At 37.4% G+C, this 21,606-nt stretch overlaps 1 pseudogene; it reads right to left on the reverse strand.

Moving 5' to 3' along the window:
* Positions 1-148: 148 nt before the first annotated feature.
* LOC139821801 (putative nuclease HARBI1) lies at positions 149-15,099 on the reverse strand (annotated as a pseudogene).
* Between the last annotated feature and the right edge of the window lie 6,507 nt (positions 15,100-21,606).

Consider the following 21,606-nt stretch of genomic DNA (forward strand, 5'->3'; position numbering starts at 1 on the left):
AAATATGCTTTTTTCCCTATCTTAAGCATTGCGTTTATGGCGGACGACGCGTGAGAGACCGTAATTTTGAGATAAATTGATGGTAGTAAATTATAGAAAAGACAGATCAGGTTGAAAATTAGAATAAAAACAGAGGAGTGTCTTCCGAATCATATGGTACCAAAGCCAACAATCTCAACCGTATAGAATGTTCACAAAATTAGTTAAAAGACATCGATTTCAGTCCATTCCTCACTGTGATCACAAACCTTCGGATATGTGGCAACGTCGCGCTTTGAATTCATAACGCGAGTTGCATAGGTTAAAACGCGGTTGTTCGTTCATGATATAAAAGTAAATGTTGCACTTAAATAAAATTAACCTCTAAGTTTATTGCTCCGAACGATACACGTGCAACCATTTGTTTACATGAATGTTGCGACGTTGCCACATCTGAAGCTCTTCTGTACTACGCTAAGAAAATTGGACTATTTTCACTCGCCTCTTTTTTATTATTGATTATTTATTCGATTTGTGATATACAATCATTTTGAGAAATTCATTAATGAATTTAGTCGACTATGAAAATGTATGAAATTAGAAGTTTTAAAATGAGGTTTATTTTGACTTACATAGTCGCGAATAAACCACCTTAATAATCTTTTTTGTAGAGCGCGAGTTAAAATTGAAAACGCGTTTGGATTATTAAAGTGCAGATTCCGACAATTGACAAAACTCGATATGTGGTCCGTAATGTCAATGTCCAAATTTATTATATCTTGCTGCGTATTACATAATTTATGCATAGACAAAAATGATACGTTTGAATATTTTGAATATGAAGAACTTTCATTTCCAATTCAGCAATCTATTTATAGTAATAATAGAATAAGAACGTTAAGACAGTTGAAACGTGATCGCATAGCGCTTGATTTGATTTAAATTTTGATTAAAATTTTGTTTATGGACCTATAATAGAATGTTATACTAATGTAAATTTTATTAAATAAATTTTTTTATTTAATAACATAATACAAATATAAAAGGCTTCAGTATTACAGTAAATCTTTTTTTTTTTAACTACAACGCTTATAAAATGATAGATTGATATCACATTATTTTGGCAAATCATACATTTAAATTCTTACAATGTAATATCACAATATTATGTTAAAGTATGACAATATTGGAAATAAAAAATGATAATAAACGGAACTTAATGCATATTTTTCTATTAACTAAAACATTTGTGACAAATTAATATCATTGCTTCTTCAAATCTTACATTTAATATCACAATGTTATATAAAGTATAACGATAACAAAAATAAAATAAAAAACTTATAATCTATATTATATATATATATATATATATATATATATATATATAATATTATATATATACAGGGTGTCCGAAAAATCGCCTACTCCACTTCGGGAGGTGATTCGGGACCCAAAAACAAGCAAAAAAGTTCATACAAACATAGGTCCGGAAATGAGCCGTTTCCGAGTTATAGCCACTTTTATATTCAAAAATCGTAATTTAGAATCTGCTTGGTATCCCTCTTTTTTAATTATTTCTTAAATTAAAACATTTTATTTTTAAATATTTTTAATTTTTTTCATTTTAATTTTTTTATTTTTTTTCAATATTTGTAAATACGATTACATTATTTTTAAAAGAAATCAGTTGTTTTCACGGCTACTTGAAATCAGTTGTTTTCACGCCTATTCAAAATCAGTAAGTAAATCACGGCTTTTCAACAAGTTTCAAATTATTATTTAACAACACCTTACTTTTAGGTTGTATCTAATCTTTCCGTATTCATCATTGGATCGTTTAAGTTTTAATGAATTAGCTGATATGCATCTTATGTATGGTCTTGCTCAAAGTAATGCTGCCGAGGCAAGAAGATTATACATCCAGTCTTTTCCAATCGAGATGTACCGGGAATAGCGTCTTTTCGAAATGTAGACAGAAACTTGAGAGAATTTGGTAATTGTAATTTTAAAAAATTGAAAATAAAAATTTACGATTTTTGAACATAAAAGTGGCTATAACTCGGAAACGGCTCATTTCCGGACCTATGTTTGTATGAACTTTTTTGCTTGTTTTTGGGTCCCGAATCACCTCCCGAAGTGGAGTAGGCGATTTTTCGGTCACCCTGTATATATATATATGTAGGTCTAGAGGTATGTTCCAGGACTGTTTACGTTTTTTGAAATGTACAGTCCTGGAATATAACGCATATATATGTAATCAGATTCAAAAAATTGTCCCGAAACGTGCCGTAGGACATGAATTTTTTCCAGGACAGTCCTGGAAACTGCCAAATGTCCTGGAATATACCGATGTAAAAAATAAAAGTCCCGGAACATACTTCTGGACCTACATATATATATATATATATATATATATATACTTATGGAAAAGCATACTGTTATAATATAAACTTTGGTTATTGCATATAAAAAGTATTACTTGAAATAATTTATTTTTTTATTTGTGGAAAATAATTCTCGAAGAACTTCTATCTTTTCTTTATGCCGACGCTCTTTCTGCTTTTTTTTCTCATTATTAATGTCTTATTGTAACAGTGCAAAAATGTTTGAAGGTTTCTGAATTTTCCTCTCAACTTCATCTTTGCTGCTCAAAGAGTCTATTTTTCTTTTTTTAATAGTACATTGGCCTATACCGAAACAAACGTCAGGTTCGATGCTATCGTCGATACTATTGATTAATTCAAATTCTTCTTCAAAGTCGATATTACATTTTTTATTCCCTGATTTTTTGTTATTTTTCTTTGCAGCATTTCTTCTTTTTAACATATTTTTATATCGGTATTCGCACTGCACGGACGAACGAAAAGTTCCAAATGTTTTCGTGATTTTATTACTTATAAATTCCCACATACATTTCTTGTTTTTGAATTTGGTAAATGGGCCTATTTGTTTAATATTTTCGAAATATAATTCTAGTAATTTTTTGCTTTCATTATCTGTCCATACAATTCCATGTGAATCATTTTCTTCTTTAACAGATTCTTCATTCCTAAATGATGCTGTACTGCATGGCATTATGCTCTCTGGAATGAAATTGCTTCATCGTTATCTCAAATGCAATATTTCTATTGTTCAAAGTTTTTCGTATAGCAATGCGCACACACACTTACCACTTTCAACTAATGTTGATATGATTCGCTACAGGACGGATGTGTTGTCCGTAGTTTCTGTTGCCACGCTATTTGGCAGCGACAGTTAAGGGTTGTGGAATTAAAGATTTTTTAATGTAAATTAGTTTAAGAAATAGAATTTAAATCACCTTTATTCAAGGAGAATTTCCTTACAATCTTGGTTTAAGATTCAAATTGCAGTTAAGATCTGTCTTAAGTCAGAATTTTTAAAGACTGTTAGCATTGACAACTCAATGACAACTACTGATTCCCAACAACAACTGATGATCGATAATTTTTCACTCTTATTTATATTCAAGTGGCAAGAACCCCCCCCCCCGCGCGAGCTTCTCACCACTTCTTTTGTCTTTATGTTTGAAGGAGGAGGAAGGTCTTATCACTAGGTGTAATTTTATCCCTTGTGAACCGCGGCCTGAGAACCGTCTCCTTATCAGAAATCGGATAATTAATCAATATCGATTCTTCGCTCTTAACAATCTTGGCTATTTTTAGATTGAATTTTGCTCGCACGTAACAATGGTAATAATATTTTGTTTCATTTAGAGAAAGTTGGGCAGCCACGTAAGAAAGTTCGACAGTTGCATAACGTTGAAAAATTAATAGAGGACATAAAAAGTGATAGGAAGATACCAGAGGAAGCCATGGAAAGAAGACATCAAGAAAACATAGATCTGCGCAAAAGACTTCTGGATTCTTTAGGAACAATGGTTGATATTCTACAAAAAAAGTAACCTTTTGTTATATGTATTCTGATTTTGAATGGGATGACGCAAAGTTAAGGATTAAATATCCATATGGATTAATAATCCGTTTAAAGAGTTTAAAATAAGAGTTTAAAAAGTTGAGTGAAGTATTAAGGATTCACTAACATTGTGTGATATAGCCCGTTACTCAGGCTACGAAATGTGATGTTTCTATATAAATATATATTTTTATAAATTATAATTAAGAAAAGTATATTTATTTTATTTAAAAAATTGCATTACCTATATGTTATATAAAAGAAAGAATGGTTAATATTTTATGAAAAAAGCAATCTTGTTATATGTATTATGAGAGATTATCTTTTTTTCATTTTAATTGAAAATTTTTTTTATAAATAATGTTTACAACTGTATACTCACAGTTTATTTAAATCTATTCAGGATATGAAATGGGATATATGTTTATGATGTGATATATGAAATGTGAAATAGAATTAAGAAAGATATTTTTTATAAAAGAAGTTGCGTTACCCATATGTCATGTGATAGTTATAAGATATGACGTGTTACCTATGTATTATTAGACAATATGTTATATGCAAATATGTTTAATGTAAACGCTATGAATTACTTTAAATAAAGTGTGTATACAAAGTTATTTTATTTACATTAGTGCTAAAGTTATTTTATTACATTAGTGCTGTTCGAGATTCCGTTCATGTTGCGCCGTCCGATCAGATGGCAGCATCGATCGGATATCGACGAGCCGGATCGACGCGGCAACTTGCGCAAGCACGAGCGCGCTCATCGCCAACTTCTTCCTCGCGACACACAGAGTCGTACAAATGGCCGCGCAGTGACCAGACGTGCGACGTGTGCTCTGTGCATTTCGATTTGTGACGACGCATTGAAGTGCCCACCGCAGTAACAGTAGCTGCCGAGATACTGTATTAACGTGCAAATAGACCGCTCGACCAGCTCAGGTGCATCGACACGACGAATCAGGCTCACACGTGCGCGAGTGCCGACCGCCACGTGTCTCACCGGCTCACGGGCAAATCACCACAAAGAGGGCAATTAATACAATTGTCCCTTGCATTCACGGACAATCTAAAGACTTCTCACTCATACACCGCTTATCGATTTCTCAGGTCAGACTGTGTAATTTTTGACGAATTAAGGACTGTGTTCTGAGCTACACATAAATAAAGGAAATAATTTGTTAACACCTTCCACGCGCGTCCTTCTCATCCCGCTTCCATCGCCGGGATTAATCAGCGATTTCGCGAACAAGTGCTTTATTAAAGTATATATAAGTATTAATATAAGTAAATGTAGTATATGTATTTCACGCATTTCGCATAATTAAATTATTACAAATTAGATCTTGTTTTACATGGCCTGCATTGTTACCTTTTCTTTGATGGATTAATTGTTCACTAGCATCAGTTTCTAAAACATCTGGTTCTATAATAGGAAAGTCATCATTTTGCAGGAAACAGATGTTGTGCATAACACAACATGCAATAATAAATTCTGAGATTAAGTCGACACGTTCCATATCAAGAAGCGATAATAAACTTCGAAATCTCCCTTTTAGTAATCCAAATGATCGTTCAATCGACATTCTAGCTGATGAATGGCAAAAATTATAATTCTTTTGTCTATCTGTAAGATGTCCGTTATCACGAAATGGTGTCATTAAATGTTCATGAATAGTATATGCTGCATCTCCCAGTAGATGGCTATTATTAGGAAATTTTTTTGGATCTTCCAAATAATCATTAACTTCGGATAAGCGAAACACTCTTTGGTCATGTACTGAACCAACATGTCCAGTATAACAGTGAGTAAAATGTCCCTTATGATCACAAACAGCCTGTTAAAAATATATAAAGAATTGTAATTACTTACACAGTTATATTATAAAAATGTCATAATAATGTAAATTACCTGTAAATGTACACTATGATGTTTTTTTCTATTAACATAACATTCAAGATTGACATGTGGTGCTCTTATATTTATGTGTGTGCCATCAATTTCTCCTATTACTCCAGGAAAAGCGCTAGTTGCAGCAAATCCCCTCATAACTCCTTCTACTCTATTACCTTCCGGCCATGTAATAAAAAAAGGAGCCAATTTAACTAACGCCTTTGTCACTTTTCTTACAGCATTTAACGCAGTGGCTCTTCCTACATTGAATTTCTCACAAATGGATCTGTACATAATTTAAATTAAGCAAGGAAAAATTATATGCATACACAAAAATAAATTGAAAATTGAAACAACATAATGTGTAATAATAATATTAATAACATACCGATATGAATCTGGGATGGCCATTTTCCATATAGCGATAAATAATTGTTTTTCAGGTGATTGTTTTACGTCCTGATTTTGATCTTACTAATATAGGTTTTTAAAATTTGTAGAATAAAATTAAATGTTGCTCGCTTTATTCTAAAAAAAAGTTTATTTTAAAAATTAAATACAAAAAAATTATTTGTTTTATATAATTTAAATATTTTAAATATATCAAATATTTATAATTCTTTTTATCGTTATAAATAAAATTAATATTTGCAATAATATACATATGTATTGCACAAACCTGAAATGTGATTTAAATTGTTCATTATTATAACCTGGTATGACGTTTTCCACATATCCTTGTAATCGTTGTATGGGCCTTTCAATAGATCGTTTGCTTAGAAACATTACAATATTCTCCAACTCTTTATCATATGGATTTTCATATTCTTCTTCATCGAATAATATTTCTAACAATGTTTTTATTTGCGCAAATATAACACACAATAACTTATCGTATGCCATTTTGACGTACTCATAGTCGCTTACATTGCCAAAACGAACGACATTTCTTACTATTGTGTAAGCGCTCAGATACCAAATCGAACGATTGAAAACAGCGCTTATAAGCGTGAGCGCTTACAGAGCGTGAGCCAACAATAGCAAATAACAAAAAATATTTGCAGATGTAAATAAAATCTTATATCCATTATTCAGTTTCGATTTGCAATAACTTTCTTTTTTTTTCATTTTACTTTTTATCTTATATTAGGAGAGCTCAGTGAATAGGAAGTATAAACAATTGTTTGTTTAATATATTGTATTATATTGTAATATGTTGTGTTGTATTGTATATATTGTATTAATATTATGTTTGAATATATTTGTGTGCATTACAATTATAAAATTTTCTAATTAAATTTTTTATTAATTAATAACAATTGTTTAAACTTTATGACGGAAGAGACCACCACCTTCTCGCGGTTTCCGTCGAGCAACAACATGTACGTTGTATACATGTAATATAAATACGAGATATAAATACCGATCTTAATTTTAAAAAAAGTTATTCTACTTATTAAAAAATTGTTACTTTATTTTCATTAAGAAATGTTTTCAAAATTTTTATAAAAAAATGTTTTTAAAATATATTTAATATGGCATTAAACAAAACGTACACGTTGGCCAAGAGTAGCATTTCATTATTTTTTGTTTTAGGATTTTTATAATTGTATATCGCGCCTCTTCCTCGAGATCAAATTGTAGTACCTTCTACTATATACCGATGTCGCCACAATATTCCATAATACTTTATGTATAAAACTTTTGTACGTTGTCTATCCTGGTAGGCGTGTCGCTCATTCTTCTTCTTTGTGCCGAACACGTCACACGAGAAAAAATTATCAGCAAGAGAATAATGTCGAACAAAAGGAAGAGACATTCAGTAAGAGATGAAGACAAGGAGAATGAGTTGAGGGAAGACTTTAAGCGATTAAAGAAAAGAATTGATCGTCAAAAGAAAAATAAATCAAGTTGTTGTGGTAAGTTAAAAACACATTTAACCTAATTTTAGGGCGATGTCGCCGACCGGCTCGCAAGCCGTGGCGGCAATAACGACACCTCAGCGGGCCGAGTTTTTCACTCGCTCGTTTTTCACACACGCGGAAACGAGACGGACACGTGCCTCGCTCTCTCGTAATTGCTCTCCTAATCGGAAGCACACGAGACCGGCTCGCAAGCCGGCGATCGAGCGTACACAGCGGAAGAGCTGTTGCATATTATTACGCCGAACAAATGTTGTCAAAATTATGTGCCAAGTTGCGGTCAGGTCGGTCCAACCGACATCTGACAATGCTAACGTTACACATAACCTTACCATGTCGGTCCAACCGACATCGGTATAGAAATCCACGTACGGTCCGACCGTATTTGACAACTGTCGACATGCATAACCTATCAAGTCGGTCCAACTGACATTGATAGAAATAACAATTCGTTCACAGTCCAACTGTGCAAAAGTCTGACATATCTAAGTGTATTTACGATCTGATTTTGATATAACAGGTTATCAAAGAGGCGATAAACACGGACATCGATCGTATCCGGATTATCATGATAGGCGCTATCGTGAGGAACGTTCTAGCAGACATGGCGATAGAAGAGTCCATTATAATACCTATGGTTATTATTATGACCGACGGGGACGATATTCAAGTCGCAGCGCCAGTCGTGAACGACGTTCAAGTCAAGAACGTACTAGAAGCCCTAATCAGACGCAAAATGATAATTGTAGTGATTCACACCATGATCGTGGATCACGAGGAAGCTCGGTCTCGAATAACAGTCCCATTGTATCTTCAAGACACAGAGGAAGATCTCAGAGTTCAGAAGACGTTGATCCAAAAGATACAACGCCAATCAGCGACGCTGGCGAACAGAACCAAGTGGCCTTGACAGATCAGGTTGTTCAATCTGGCCAGGTCGCTCAGAGATCTACGCCTGTTCAAGGACTGAATCAATCTGAGGAGAAATCCTCATCAGCAGGTATACAGAAAGAACCAGACCTTGCCCCCGAGATCCTTGAGGCTATAGGAGAAAGGGTTCATCCGGATAGGAAGCTAGCGCCTGCCATACACACAAAGTTCGTGGCCGGAATAGAGGAAGTAATCAAAAAAGGTCTTCCTGTGGACAAAAAGAAAGGGTTGCTCGAAAAATTTCCATCACCCGAGAATTGTCTAATGATGGATCCTCTCAAATTGAATCCAGAATTAAAAGCTTGCCTTCAGGAAACCATAACAAAGAGAGACGGTCGAATCGTTGAGAAGCAGGCGAGAATAACGACTAGTCTAGCGGGTCTGTTGGACGTACTCGTTAAAATCACGAGTCTTGAAAGCAAAGAGAAGCTGCCAACCAAGGAATTGACAGAATCCTTGTGGGGAGTTTTGCAACTCATGGCAGATTTTCAGCATGTAGAATCCAGCGTTCGTCGGAGTCTTATTGTAAAGAACATCAATGCATCGATGAGAGAGACGCTTAACGCAACCACCGTCGGTGAATGGCTCTTCGGAGAGAAGTTGGAAGAAAAAGTAAAAGCCGCAAAAACTCTTGAATATTCAAGCAAGAGTTTGAAGTCTAACACTCAACAGAACCAGACGGGTCAATCAAAAAACTCGAAACGCCCGCTCCGTCGTCAACCGTCCAAATGGACGCGCAACTCGGCGTCGAGCGGGCGGAGGCCTTACCAGTCGTACCAGAAGCAGAAACAGCCCAGCCGTCAATCAACACAACTGAAGGACAATCAGTCAGTAGCGAAGAAGCAAGAGTAACGACTGTAAGTGGGTTAGCAGGTAGACTCAGGCATTTTCAGTCACACTGGTCGGACATCACGTCTGATAAGCTAATCCTGAGCTGGATTAAAGGGTATAAAATACCATTTGTATCCAAGGTATCACAAACTGTTCCACCTGTAGAACCTAAGTGGTCACTGCAGGAAAGTACTGCAATTCGTGAACAGTTAAATGAGCTGCTTAAAAAAGGTGCTATTTGTCAAGTAACTCCAACTAAAGGACAATTTATTTCAAAAATCTTCTTAGTTACGAAACCAGATGGGTCGTATCGGTTAATTTTAAATTTGAAAAATCTCAACAAATTCATTGATACGGAACATTTTAAATTAGAGGATGATAAAGTTGTTAGACGGTTATTAACTCCCAACTGTTACATGGCATCAATCGACCTTCAAGACGCCTATTATCTCATTTCAATTAGAAAGTCAGATCGAAAATTCTTAAGATTTAGATTTCAAAAAAAATAGTTTGAATTTACTTGTTTGCCATTTGGATTAAGTACGGCTCCATATACATTCACTAAGGTCATGAAACCAGTTATCTCATATTTAAGGAGCTTGGGTTATACATTAGTCATATACTTGGACGATATTTTGTTTATTGAGAATTCTAAAATCAAATGTCTGGAAAGCGTACAGGTTACTGTTAGGTTACTCAAAAAATTAGGATTTTTAATTAATGAACGAAAAAGCTACAAGGTTCCTTCAACTAGGCGCAAATTCCTTGGAAACATTTACGATTCAGAAGAAATGGTTGTAGAGCTTCCATTGGAAAAACAAGAGAAAGTAAAATCTAAAATTGATAATTTCAGAGTCATGAAACAATGTAAAATAAGAGACTTTGCATCTTTTGTTGGAACCTTGGTCTCGTGTTGTATAACTTTAAAGTACGGGAGAGTCTACATGAGAGCCTTCGAACGAGAACGATTCTTGGCGCTTGAACGTAACAATGATGATTTTGAGGCTATCATGAGATTATCGTCTGAATTGGAGGAGGATTTTGATTGGTGGAGTAAACATATAAGTCAGGCAAAGAATCATATAAGAAGATTCGACCCAGCAGTTGAAATCTTTTCGGATGCGTCCTCTTCAGGCTGGAGAGCATATTGTAACGAACATAGAGTCAATGGTTACTGGAATGAGGAGGAACGATATCAGCATATTAATTATCTGGAATTATTGGCCGCGTGGTTCGGTTTAAAATGCTTCGCTAAAGAGTTAAGAGATTGTGATGTCTTATTGAGAATAGACAACACCACAGCCATAGCTTATATTAACAAAAAAGGGGGTGTTAGATTTCCAAAATTAGCAAAAATTGCAAAGAAAATCTGGCAGTGGTGCGAAAATAGAAATTTATGGATATTCGCTAGCTACATAGCCTCTAAAGATAACGTTGAGGCAAATTTTGAGTCTCGAAGACTAGAGCCCGAGACAGAATTTGCGTTAGCACAATCAGCTTTCCGTCAAATAGTCTCAAAGTTTGGAAATCCAGAAATTGATATTTTCGCTACTAGAACGAACACGAAATGTAAGCAATACATCTCATGGAAAAAGGATCCTGGGTCAATCGTAATTGACGCCTTTAGGGTGCCGTCCCATGGCGCGTATCGAGATACGCGCGTATCGGGCGTATCGACTCTGCGACCAATCACAGACGATCCGCCGATTTTGGTACGCCGAAATTTGCTCCTAAATGTCCCATGGAGCGGATTTCAGCAGATTAAGCGTAAGCGGACCAGCGGATCGCCAATCACAGAATCTTTCCGATAGAGCCCTTTCAAAGATTCCGTTGAAACGGATCCGTGATTGACGATCCGCTGGTTACGCTTCCGCTTTATCCGCTCCATGGGACAGTAGGACCGTTTGGAGACGCGTACTGAACACACGCACACAAACACGCTTGTGACGCATGCACCTAAAAGGGCAAACGTCATAACCTCCAAAGTGAAGCCAGTTGTATGGCAAAAAATCTATGTTGAGATCGAGATCGCCAAGGTATTCGCCACCGCTTAATCTAGATCCAAATCACCTAGATTACCCCGAGAACAGTGTCACCACGTCGATTTACATTTCAGATCCAGATCGCCCTCGTTTTCTTCTCGAAGAGGATCATTTCGCTTGCGTTCGCCGAAGAATTTTTGTGATTTTTGCGTGACATCGGTGTACGGCAGTGTCGAGATCAAGATCGCCAAGGTCATCGCCAAGGTATTCGCCACCGCTTAATCTAGATCCAAATCACCTACGTTACTCCGAGAACAGTGTCACCATGTCAATTTATTTTTCAGATCCAGATCGCCCTCGTTTTCTCCTCGAAGAGGATCACCTCGCTTGCGTCCGTCGAAGAATTTTTGTGACTTTTGCGTGACATCGGTGTACGGCAGTGTCGAGATCAAGATCCCTACTCCGAGTCAAATACGCCGGTGATCTTTGAGCTTTGCCCTCTTCCCCCCATTCGAGGAGTATAATCATTTATACTCTCGTGTCTAAAACTTGTTTTCACAATTAATTATTAATTAAATTTATAATAATATATTATCTTAGTATTATGTTAGCCTTTTTTTCAACAACGTTATTTCAAAATATATTTTTATCTTCTACTGTAATTCATTTTCTACTTTGTTCTAGATTTTTATATTAGCATCACATTACTTTTAATGTCATTATTTTCTCTTATTTTCTATGCCTGCGCACAAATTGAGTTGTATTAAATATATTTATTCAAAATTGTGTTATAATTAATGCTTACCTGATATGGCGTTTAATTAACAAAGAAGCCAGTATAGTCTAGAATAACAAATATGTAGATAGTAACAAATAAGATAGCAGTAATAAATTTGCGAAGAGTGAATCAGTGACAATAACTCAGTTAATCAGATTTATTTTGGATTTATTTTTATTACAAGTAATCATTACAATATATATCACTGATTGAGAATACGTTTTACAGCGAATAGTATCACAACACGAAATATACAGAGAAAGTGCGGACGAGCGTTCATTTACAGCGCCGAGAAAGAAATCAATCTCACTCACACCTTTATGAACCAAATTACTTTCATTAATCGATATTATGCTAGCGACGGCGACATAAAACATCATGGACATTCCTGTAATGGCCATAATAGCAGAGCGCAAATCATCTGATACATTGGACGTGACAGCGGAGCTAATAAGTTGTGTATCTTCTGGAAAAAAAGGATAATGAAATCAAAATGATAGATTTCGATGCCTTAATGATGCGTTATATCTGATTAAAAGCGTGAAACGTACCGCTCAATCTCCCGACTAGTTCTCCCGTACTTTCTCTGTCAAACATTGCCGTTTCCTGTTGAAGGATAGCGGCGTACGCCTGTTTCCTAAGGGACTGCGTGATTCTGTGCCCCGCCGTCGACATTAGACAAACTCTGCCAAAGTTGCTCACACCGCCTATGAGAAATATCACAAAGAGAGCAAGCGGGGGCAGCCAGCAAAAGTAAAGTCTTCAATTCCGAGCGTCTCTTCGCCTTAACCGCATGTACTACGGGCATAGATGCGTCGGACCGGATAGCGTTGGTCGTATAGTGTCTCAGTCCGATGAACACGCGGCCCTTCCTCGAGAATTTGACAATCCTGCTTGTGTCGGCCTTCGATTCGGGTTAACCTAAACACAAAACAATGTCACTCAGGATTTCATTGGAACATCGTGACTACGCATATGTACGATCGAATACGTACGATCAGCTTTGCGGAAAACTGTCCAAATTCTCCTGAGTATTCTGTTGTGTATTAGATCGCAATAATTCCTAATTGCACGCACCTCGTATGTAAATACTCCGTTTCTTCTCTTTTCTCTACTGCTCTAGTGCCACTAGTGCACTTTCTACACTCAATATGGCACCTGAACCCAAGAAGGAGGGCTCGACCCACACGTACGTTACGATGGAACTGTGTGAGTGTGCGATCCGCTCAAACAATGTTCAAAAGATTGTTAAGCGTATCAAAAACGGCGGATCGTCTGTGATTGGTCGCAGAGTCGATACGCCCGATACGCGCGTATCTCGATACGCGCCATGGGACGGCACCCTACTGTGAGCTGGAAAAAATATTTTTTCTATGCCTTTCCCCCTTTTTCAATTGTTTTGCGTACTCTTGAAAAAATTAGATTCGAAAGAAGTAGAGGGATTCTGGTAGTCCCGCGTTGGCCAGTTCAGGCTTGGTTCCCAGTGTACATGTCCATGCTTGAGTCATCACCAATTTATTTCAAACCTGATATTAATTTGTTACAATTCTCGAACAGGGAACCTCACCCCCTTTGGTCGAGGATTACCCTGGTTGCAGGAATTATATCAGGAGAGCACTCCAATTGAACGAGACACCGACAGAATCTACAGATATTATTATAGCGTCACTTAGTGAATCATCGTTGAAGCAATACAATACTGGATTGAAGAAGTGGTGGAGATTCTGCGGCGTCAATCAGTCTGACCCTTATCAGAATACAGTGCCCATGGTCTTGAGGTTTTTGACCATACAATATAAAAATGGTGCTTCATACGGAACCTTAAATTGTTTCCGATCTGCTATCGAGAAGATCCAAGGGTCCAGTCTTGCAGATGATTCCAGAATCAAAGGTTTTTTCAAAGGTGTAGCTAAGTTGAAGCCTCCTAGGGCCAAATACGATTGTACCTGGGATCCGAAGATAGTCTTAGAGTATCTAGGTAAACTAAACTCAAATGATGATCTTACACTTGATGAATTGTCAAAAAAGTTAGTCACCTTGCTGGCTCTGGTCACAGGCCATCGTATGCAAACGTTGACCTTGATAGATATAAGGAATATTATGCAAAATGAGGATAAATACGAAATTAAGATCTCAGAAAATATAAAGACTTCAAAACCCGGAAAAGTTCAACCAAACCTGATAATACCGGTTTTTGAAAGTAACTCGTCAGTATGTCCAGCGACTGCATTGACTACTTATTTGAAAAGAACTAAAGCTCTTCGAGGTGGAGAGAATAAACTCTTTGTTGCAATAAAGAAGCCTCACAAAGCGGTAGGAAGTCAAACTCTAAGTCGATGGATAAAATCTGTCTTAAATAATAGCGGGTTAGATACTTCTAAGTTCAGTGCTTATAGCACAAGGCATGCATCAACGTCTGCTGCTGAGCGCAGTGGCATCAATGTAGATTTAATTCTTAAAGCCGCCGGATGGACTAAAAAATCTAAGACTTTTGCCAGGTTTTATAACCGTCCAGTTATTCCAGATAATAAGTCATATGCGTTGGCAATTTTGAACCAAAGTAAAAAAAAAAAAAAAAACAAGTTAGATAAGTAAATATTAATACTAATGTTACTAATAGCAATATCATAATACTAATAAGATAATATGTACGTGTATCTATAAATAGACGAATGTTGCTGATAAATATTTTGGGCGTGAAATCAGTGCTGTAAAAGACTTTGAACAGCTACAATTTGATCTCGAGGAAGAGGCGCGAAATACAATTGTATGATTAAACGAACTTACCTGTAAGTGAAGTTCTATCATAATTGTATGAAGCGCCTCTTCCGAAGAGATCAATCCCTCCCAGTATATAAATATTCCCTAATTCTCAATACATAAATCCGAGAATTTTTCCCCAAGAAGCACTTTAAATACGAATGAGCAACACGCCAACCATGATGGACAACGTACGAAAGTTTTATACTTGGAATATTGTGGCGACATCGGTAGATAGTAGAAGGTACTACAATTTGATCTCTTCGGAAGAGGCGCTTCATACAATTATGATAGAACTTCACTTACAGGTAAGTTCGTTTAATCATACAATTTTATTATATACATATAAAAAATATATTGTGTACAAAGAATATGTATATCTAAATATTTTTACTGTTCAAAACAAATTACTTATAATGTAGATTTTGTTAACTCTTTCTTTATTAAACGTATCGTCAGCGCCGCGCTCGAGCGGCCCGGTAGAGAGATGTTACTCGACGTTGCCCGAAGCCGCGAGCGCACACGTACGACGGTACGGCTTGTTGCGGTACATAACGTCACGGGCAGTCACGAGGGCCATCCCCACTCCATCCCCTCCATATGCGACCGAATGCTACCAGGCTCAGGAAATGGCAACTCTGCGTGAGCGTCCAAACCGAACGCACCCTCAGTGGCCGCACGCGCATGCAAAAGTGCGCGAATTTGAAACGTATGTATACTTATATAATGCATATCACTTATTGTTAGCTTTCAATGATGAATATATCTTATATAATATATCAAAGTACATGCGTGGACGGGAGGGCTTTGCTCCTCTGCACTCCCCCTTCCCCTCATGCGTGTACTTTATAACTTTGTTTTACAACTTAGCATGTACTTTAAGTTCTAAAGCGAGGTCCACGCTGCCTACCGGCGGAGGTGGGTGCGGGAGGGAGGGCCGAAGGCCCCCCTTGCACCCCCCGCGCGCGCGCGTGTGTGTGTGTGTATATGTGTGTGTGTATGCATAACATTTACAATTTAATATAGTCAAGATAGTCAGGATAAATTAATAGATTTTATTAGTTTATTATAACTATATTTTGCTTTTTTAAAAGCGAAACCGTGATCTAACAAACGTTTTAATTAGTATATTTGGAACTAACAAACGATTCCGCATCGATTTGAACCTCGGTTTTAACCTCGGTTTGAACCAAAAATTGTAAAGAATTCTATATTTACCGGCTAAATTAACACTAAAAATTATTTTCGTGATTACGTAAAAACTATTAACTAACAAACGTTTTAATTAGTCTAACAATCAATAACAAACGACTAAGGGCCCGGACACACACTTCTGCACAATGCATAATGCGTAAGCATAAGTAAATTGATTGGTCTATTTCCTTATGCACATGTGTATGGACCAATCAATTTTTTTATGCTTACGCATTATGCGTTATTGTGCAGAAGTGTGTGCTCCCCGCTTTAACAATCAATTCGTAAAAAAAAATGTCATAAGTCGAAGTTGTCCGACTAACTTCTATGAGGTTCCCGCGCGCCACGTTCCGCCGTCCCGCAGTTAAGGAGTAACGCCACTGTAGCGCCCCCCTAATTTTGACAATTTTTTATGGAAATATAGTGAATGGAATACAAAATCTGTTTAAAGGCCTTTATTGTACATACTTTAAAGTGTGTTCACAATTTTTTTCAATTTTTTTTTTTACAAAATGACGGCGCCAGAGCTCAGCAAAGGAAGCCGGAAGTTTTCTGCGGCCGGAAAGATTTCTCCTCCAATTTTTGACCTAGAACAAAAAAAAACAAAAATTTTTTAGTTTTATATAAGATTAGCTCGGGAAAGACGTATGAAAATTAAAAAATATTATTTTTTGTAAAAATGGTGCACGTTTGAACAAAACGTTTCATTGTTTAAAAATAAAACGTTTTGTTCAAACGTGCACCATTTTTACAAAAAATGATATTTTTTAATTTCCGTACGTCTTTCCCGAGCTAATCTTATATAAAACTAAAAAATTTTTGGTTTTTTGTTCTAGATCAAAAATTGGAGGAGAAATCTTTCCGGCCGCAGAAAACTTCCGGCTTCCTTTGCTGAGCTCTGGCGCCGTCATTTTGTAAAAAAAAAAAATTGTGAACACACTTTAAAGTATGTACAATAAAGGCCTTTAAACAGATTTTGTATTCCATTCACTATATTTCTATAAAAAATTGTCAAAATTAGGGGGGCGCTACAGTGGCGTTACCCCTTAAGCCAACATGCTCTTTCGGAACAGTCGACCCCCCCGCGCCGGCTCGGTCCGTTACCTCCACCGTGCCTCCTTTTCGCCTACAACCAACCAGCGGGCTCCACGCCTCTGATTCCGCCTGCCAGACCCTGCTCAGGCCATCGCTCCCCCTCATGTTAACGGAATATTTTTTCCGTCAAAGAAAGAACGGCCTCTACCGCATATTTTAACGTAGCGAAAGGGTTAGCGTGCGCCAATGTTTCTATGATGGTATTACAACTTATAAAGGAATTATAATCGACTTGACGTGCAGGTTAAATTGTTTTATTTGAGGAATCGTCAGAAAAGCAAAGAGTGAAATTGCTTAGTTCGGACGTATCGGTTATATTTTGTTGTTTGTCTTCTGCAATCTCGCCAACGTTTGGAGTGAAAATTTGTCTAGGTGTAGGTTTAATGGTTGGAAAGGGAGTGGATGTGTATGGTGTAGAACTACTAGATTTAATTTTGCCTTGATTCTCTATGGCTTGTTTATACAGTTCGTCAATTTCAGCTTTATCAGATTTAGACCTCGTACTCATTACCACTCTCGAAAAATCGCACTTTTAATCCCGGACGAGCCCCCAATTTTTAAGTTCTGTTACGTCCAACCCTAGGATTAAGATAAGAAAAACTAGGAAGCGAAGAAAAGGCTAACCAGAGGGGTAAGGGTAAGAAAGAACGCAACCAGATACTTGCAAATATCGCCCGCAGGTACACGCTATGAGGCGCGTGGCGCGAGCCGAACGCACTTTCAGTGGCTCAGGAAGGGTCAACGTCCGTAGGGACGGTAGGACGCCTTCCGTGAGCGGTGCGATCGTCGGTCCTTTTTCGAGTCAAGGAATTTAATCCCTTTAACTCAGGATCGGACCTCGTGCGATTCCGAGAGGTGAATGAGTAAGGTTAAAGGTTTTAAGTTATAAATAAATGCAGATTGAAATTAATATTTAACATAAGATAAACATTTAGGTAATTCTACAGAATAGGGCCTTTTCCGAATTTTGATATTTTCTTCCTTTTTTTTGGTAAAAACTTTTGTTGTGACTCCGACAGTGATAATCAATCGGGGGAGCCCGAAAAATGTGCACCCTACCTATTTTTTTTTACCTATTTTTACTTTATTTTTGATAAATGTCTAGATTAAGGGCGACCTTACCGATTTCAATGACCTTGATATATGTTGTCAAGGTCATAACCCCGAGTGACCTTCAGAAGGTTTTAGCCGTCGCTCGTTATTCGTTAAAAAGTTATTAACAAAAAAAGTTTGGAAAATACGTAGCAGGTTACATGACGCGCTTCAAAAGTATTTAACTGTTTAAAGCGCGTCACTACCTACGTAGATTAGTGACGCGTCTTAAATAGTAAAATACTTTTAAAGCGCGTCATCTAACCTATGTAGATTAGTGACGCGCTTTAAACAGTTAAATATTTTTAAGGTTATTCTACAGAGAAGTCGTAGTCGTGAGTTGTAAGAAATTGACCAATCACATTCGAAGTTGAGGAGAATATTTAACCTGTGATTGATCAATTTTTTACAACTCACGACTACGACTTCTATGTAGAATAACCTTTAAAGCGCGTCATCTAACCTATGTAAATTAGTGACGCGCTTTAAACAGTTAAATACTTTTAAAGCGCGCCACGAACCCATGTGGCATCTCGTTTCGCGCGGAAAGTGTATGCGTGAACTATTTTGACATATATATTAGTTATTTATGCCTTCTAATACTCAAAATAGCTGCTATATTTTCTAAACTTTTTTTTGTTAATAACTTTTTAACGAATAACGAGCGACGGCTAAAACCTTCTGAAGGTCACTTGGGGTCATGACATATATCAAGGTCATTGAAATCAGTGAGGTCGCTCTTAATCTAGACATTTATTAAAAATAAAGTAAAAATAGGTAAAAAAATAGGTAGGGTGCATATGTTTCGGACTCCCCCGATTGATTATCACTTTCGGTGTCACAATAAAGGTTTTTACCAAGAAAACCGCAAGAAAATATCAAAATTCGGAAAAGGCCCTATTCTGTAGAATTACCAACATTTATTACAATAATATAAGCTAAGTAAACAATACATGAGATTTAGGGCAAAATAAAATTGAATACATTTATAAGTGTGAATGTCGGATATTGTGTAACGTGTGTGTATTCTTCGCGGGTGGTACATTAGTGCGGGGTGATCGGGCAAGATTTTTGAAGGGGAAACCTATTTGGAAATGGACATCTTGCCCGCTATTATTACAATTATTTAAGGAATGAAGTTACATAAATTTAGCTATGGGTGGATGTGGTGTATGTGTGTATGTTAATTAAATTAAAACATATAAAAATAGAAATAAATAAAATTTATACTATAGGATGAGATAATAACTAATTTAACGTGATCACCTCGGGGTCGATTATCTTCTCGAGGGTGACTGTGAAACGGTGGAATATATCTTTCAGAAGGTAAACGGGAACTGCATATGGGAATTCATGGTTGGGGATAAAAATGGGAATGAAATGGCGAGGATTGGCCCTGAGGATGACCGAGCAGAGTTTGTCTATGTCAAACTCCTCAGGACCAATGGTAGGAGTCCCTTCAGGAATGTGTTTAGTGTAAGGGGGAAAATACGCAGGTATATTAGGAAATGTGGGTGTTAAGGACTTTCTTCGAGAATTTCAGCGTTCGAGGTGGTCGACAGCGCTGGAGATGGTCCTCTGGAAACTTCCTCGAAAGAAACAGGGGAATATGATCTCTCCTGTATGGGACTTGGATGGGAGGAAGGCGCGGAGCAAATCGGAGAATAGGAGGGTTCAAGCAGGAGAGAAAAATCAGGGGTGTCGGGGAGCACGCGATAACTAAGGGGGCAAGAAGGAGGCGAACTAGAGGGTGATTGGCGCGGCGGCGAAGGCGCTTCCTCCGGCAGAGATGGTGGAGGCGGTGGAGTGGCGAATCGCGGAGGACTGGCGTTCTCCCGTTCGTGTCGGAGGAACTCTAATGTTATTTTCTTTAGTCTCCTTTGCGCCTGCTTGTTCCGACGATTCCGTCCGTGTCTCGCGGCGTTTTGGGACTTCGCAAGGGTTTTAGCGGGACCACACGAATCTAACCTAACCTAGCGGGGGTTAATTACCGTAGTACGCTAATCGCGGGGAAGTCGATTCGGGTCTGAAGAATTTAAATTAAAGGGAATTAGAGGATCTGGTGACCTTGCCAACAGTAATAGAGAAGGAGATTACTCCGACTCCGCCGATAAATCAGCTAATTTGGGAGTAATAGGGAAAGGAGATTACTCCGAGTCCGCCGATAAATTAGCTAATTCAGAAGTGATAGAGAAATCAAAAGGAGCTAGATGGTTTGAAGGAACATGTACCCGAGAGACTTTCCGAACACAAGAAAATAAGGGTAAATAAAAGAAGTGTATATACGACTTACTACTTTGCGTTGATCAAATTGAAGTAGAATGGCTGGATCTGATGATTTTTGGCTCCTCGGTGAGCACTCGTAATTTCAACGCGCACAACTTAATTTGGAACTGCAGAGACTAAGGCTTACGGTCGAAGAGACCGAAGTTCAAAAGACTGAAGATCGAGAAGAGAGGCTGAGTGCTCCAATGTTGGGATTTATACAGGGAAGTTCAAGGAATGGAAGGGGTGGATTTTGTTGTGGAAAATGTCTGGTTTTCATTTTGGGAACTTCTGGTTGGCGGGATGTTTCCAATTTTTGTTTAAAGGATTTCTTATTGTGCGAGATGTTTCTCACCCAAAAGATAGATTTTTAAGTTTTCGCTTATTCTGCAGAGCTAGAGACGGTTATCGATTTTTATGGCTGCTTATTGGTGAGTCTTCTTGTAAGGCCCCCACTGTCTTATGGGGGGTGCAACCTATCGCTTCTTCCAGTGACTCATTCTGTTTCGACTATCGCCGATTTCTCTTTTATTAGGGTCCTTTATTTATCTCGCGACCCTGTTTCTATGTTGACAGACGATGCATACCCTTCTAATCTTTATTGCAGTTTTATTGCAAACAGAAACCTCCGCCACGTTCCCTTACAAGATTTTTAAAAACACGTTTTAGACCTCGTTTTTGTTTGTCGGAACATTGCGCGGGCAATTTTGAGCTGGTCGCGCGATGCAATAAAGATCCTCATCAAACCCTGTCTGGAATTAAGTCCCCTTTGGCGCGTCGTATCGCCGGGTTTATAGTTATGGGCCCGACAAGGTTGATGAAAATCTCGTCACGTATGCCCCGTCTGTCAGTAATTCGTCATATGGAAGGTTGCGTTTAGTCGCTTAGGCAAATAGATAGTTTAGTTATAAAAAAAGGAATGTGCAAGGATCAAGGTTCACTCGC

The sequence above is a fragment of the Temnothorax longispinosus genome, chromosome 11, assembly GCF_030848805.1.
Source record: "Temnothorax longispinosus isolate EJ_2023e chromosome 11, Tlon_JGU_v1, whole genome shotgun sequence".
Taxonomy (NCBI): Eukaryota; Metazoa; Arthropoda; class Insecta; order Hymenoptera; family Formicidae; genus Temnothorax; species Temnothorax longispinosus.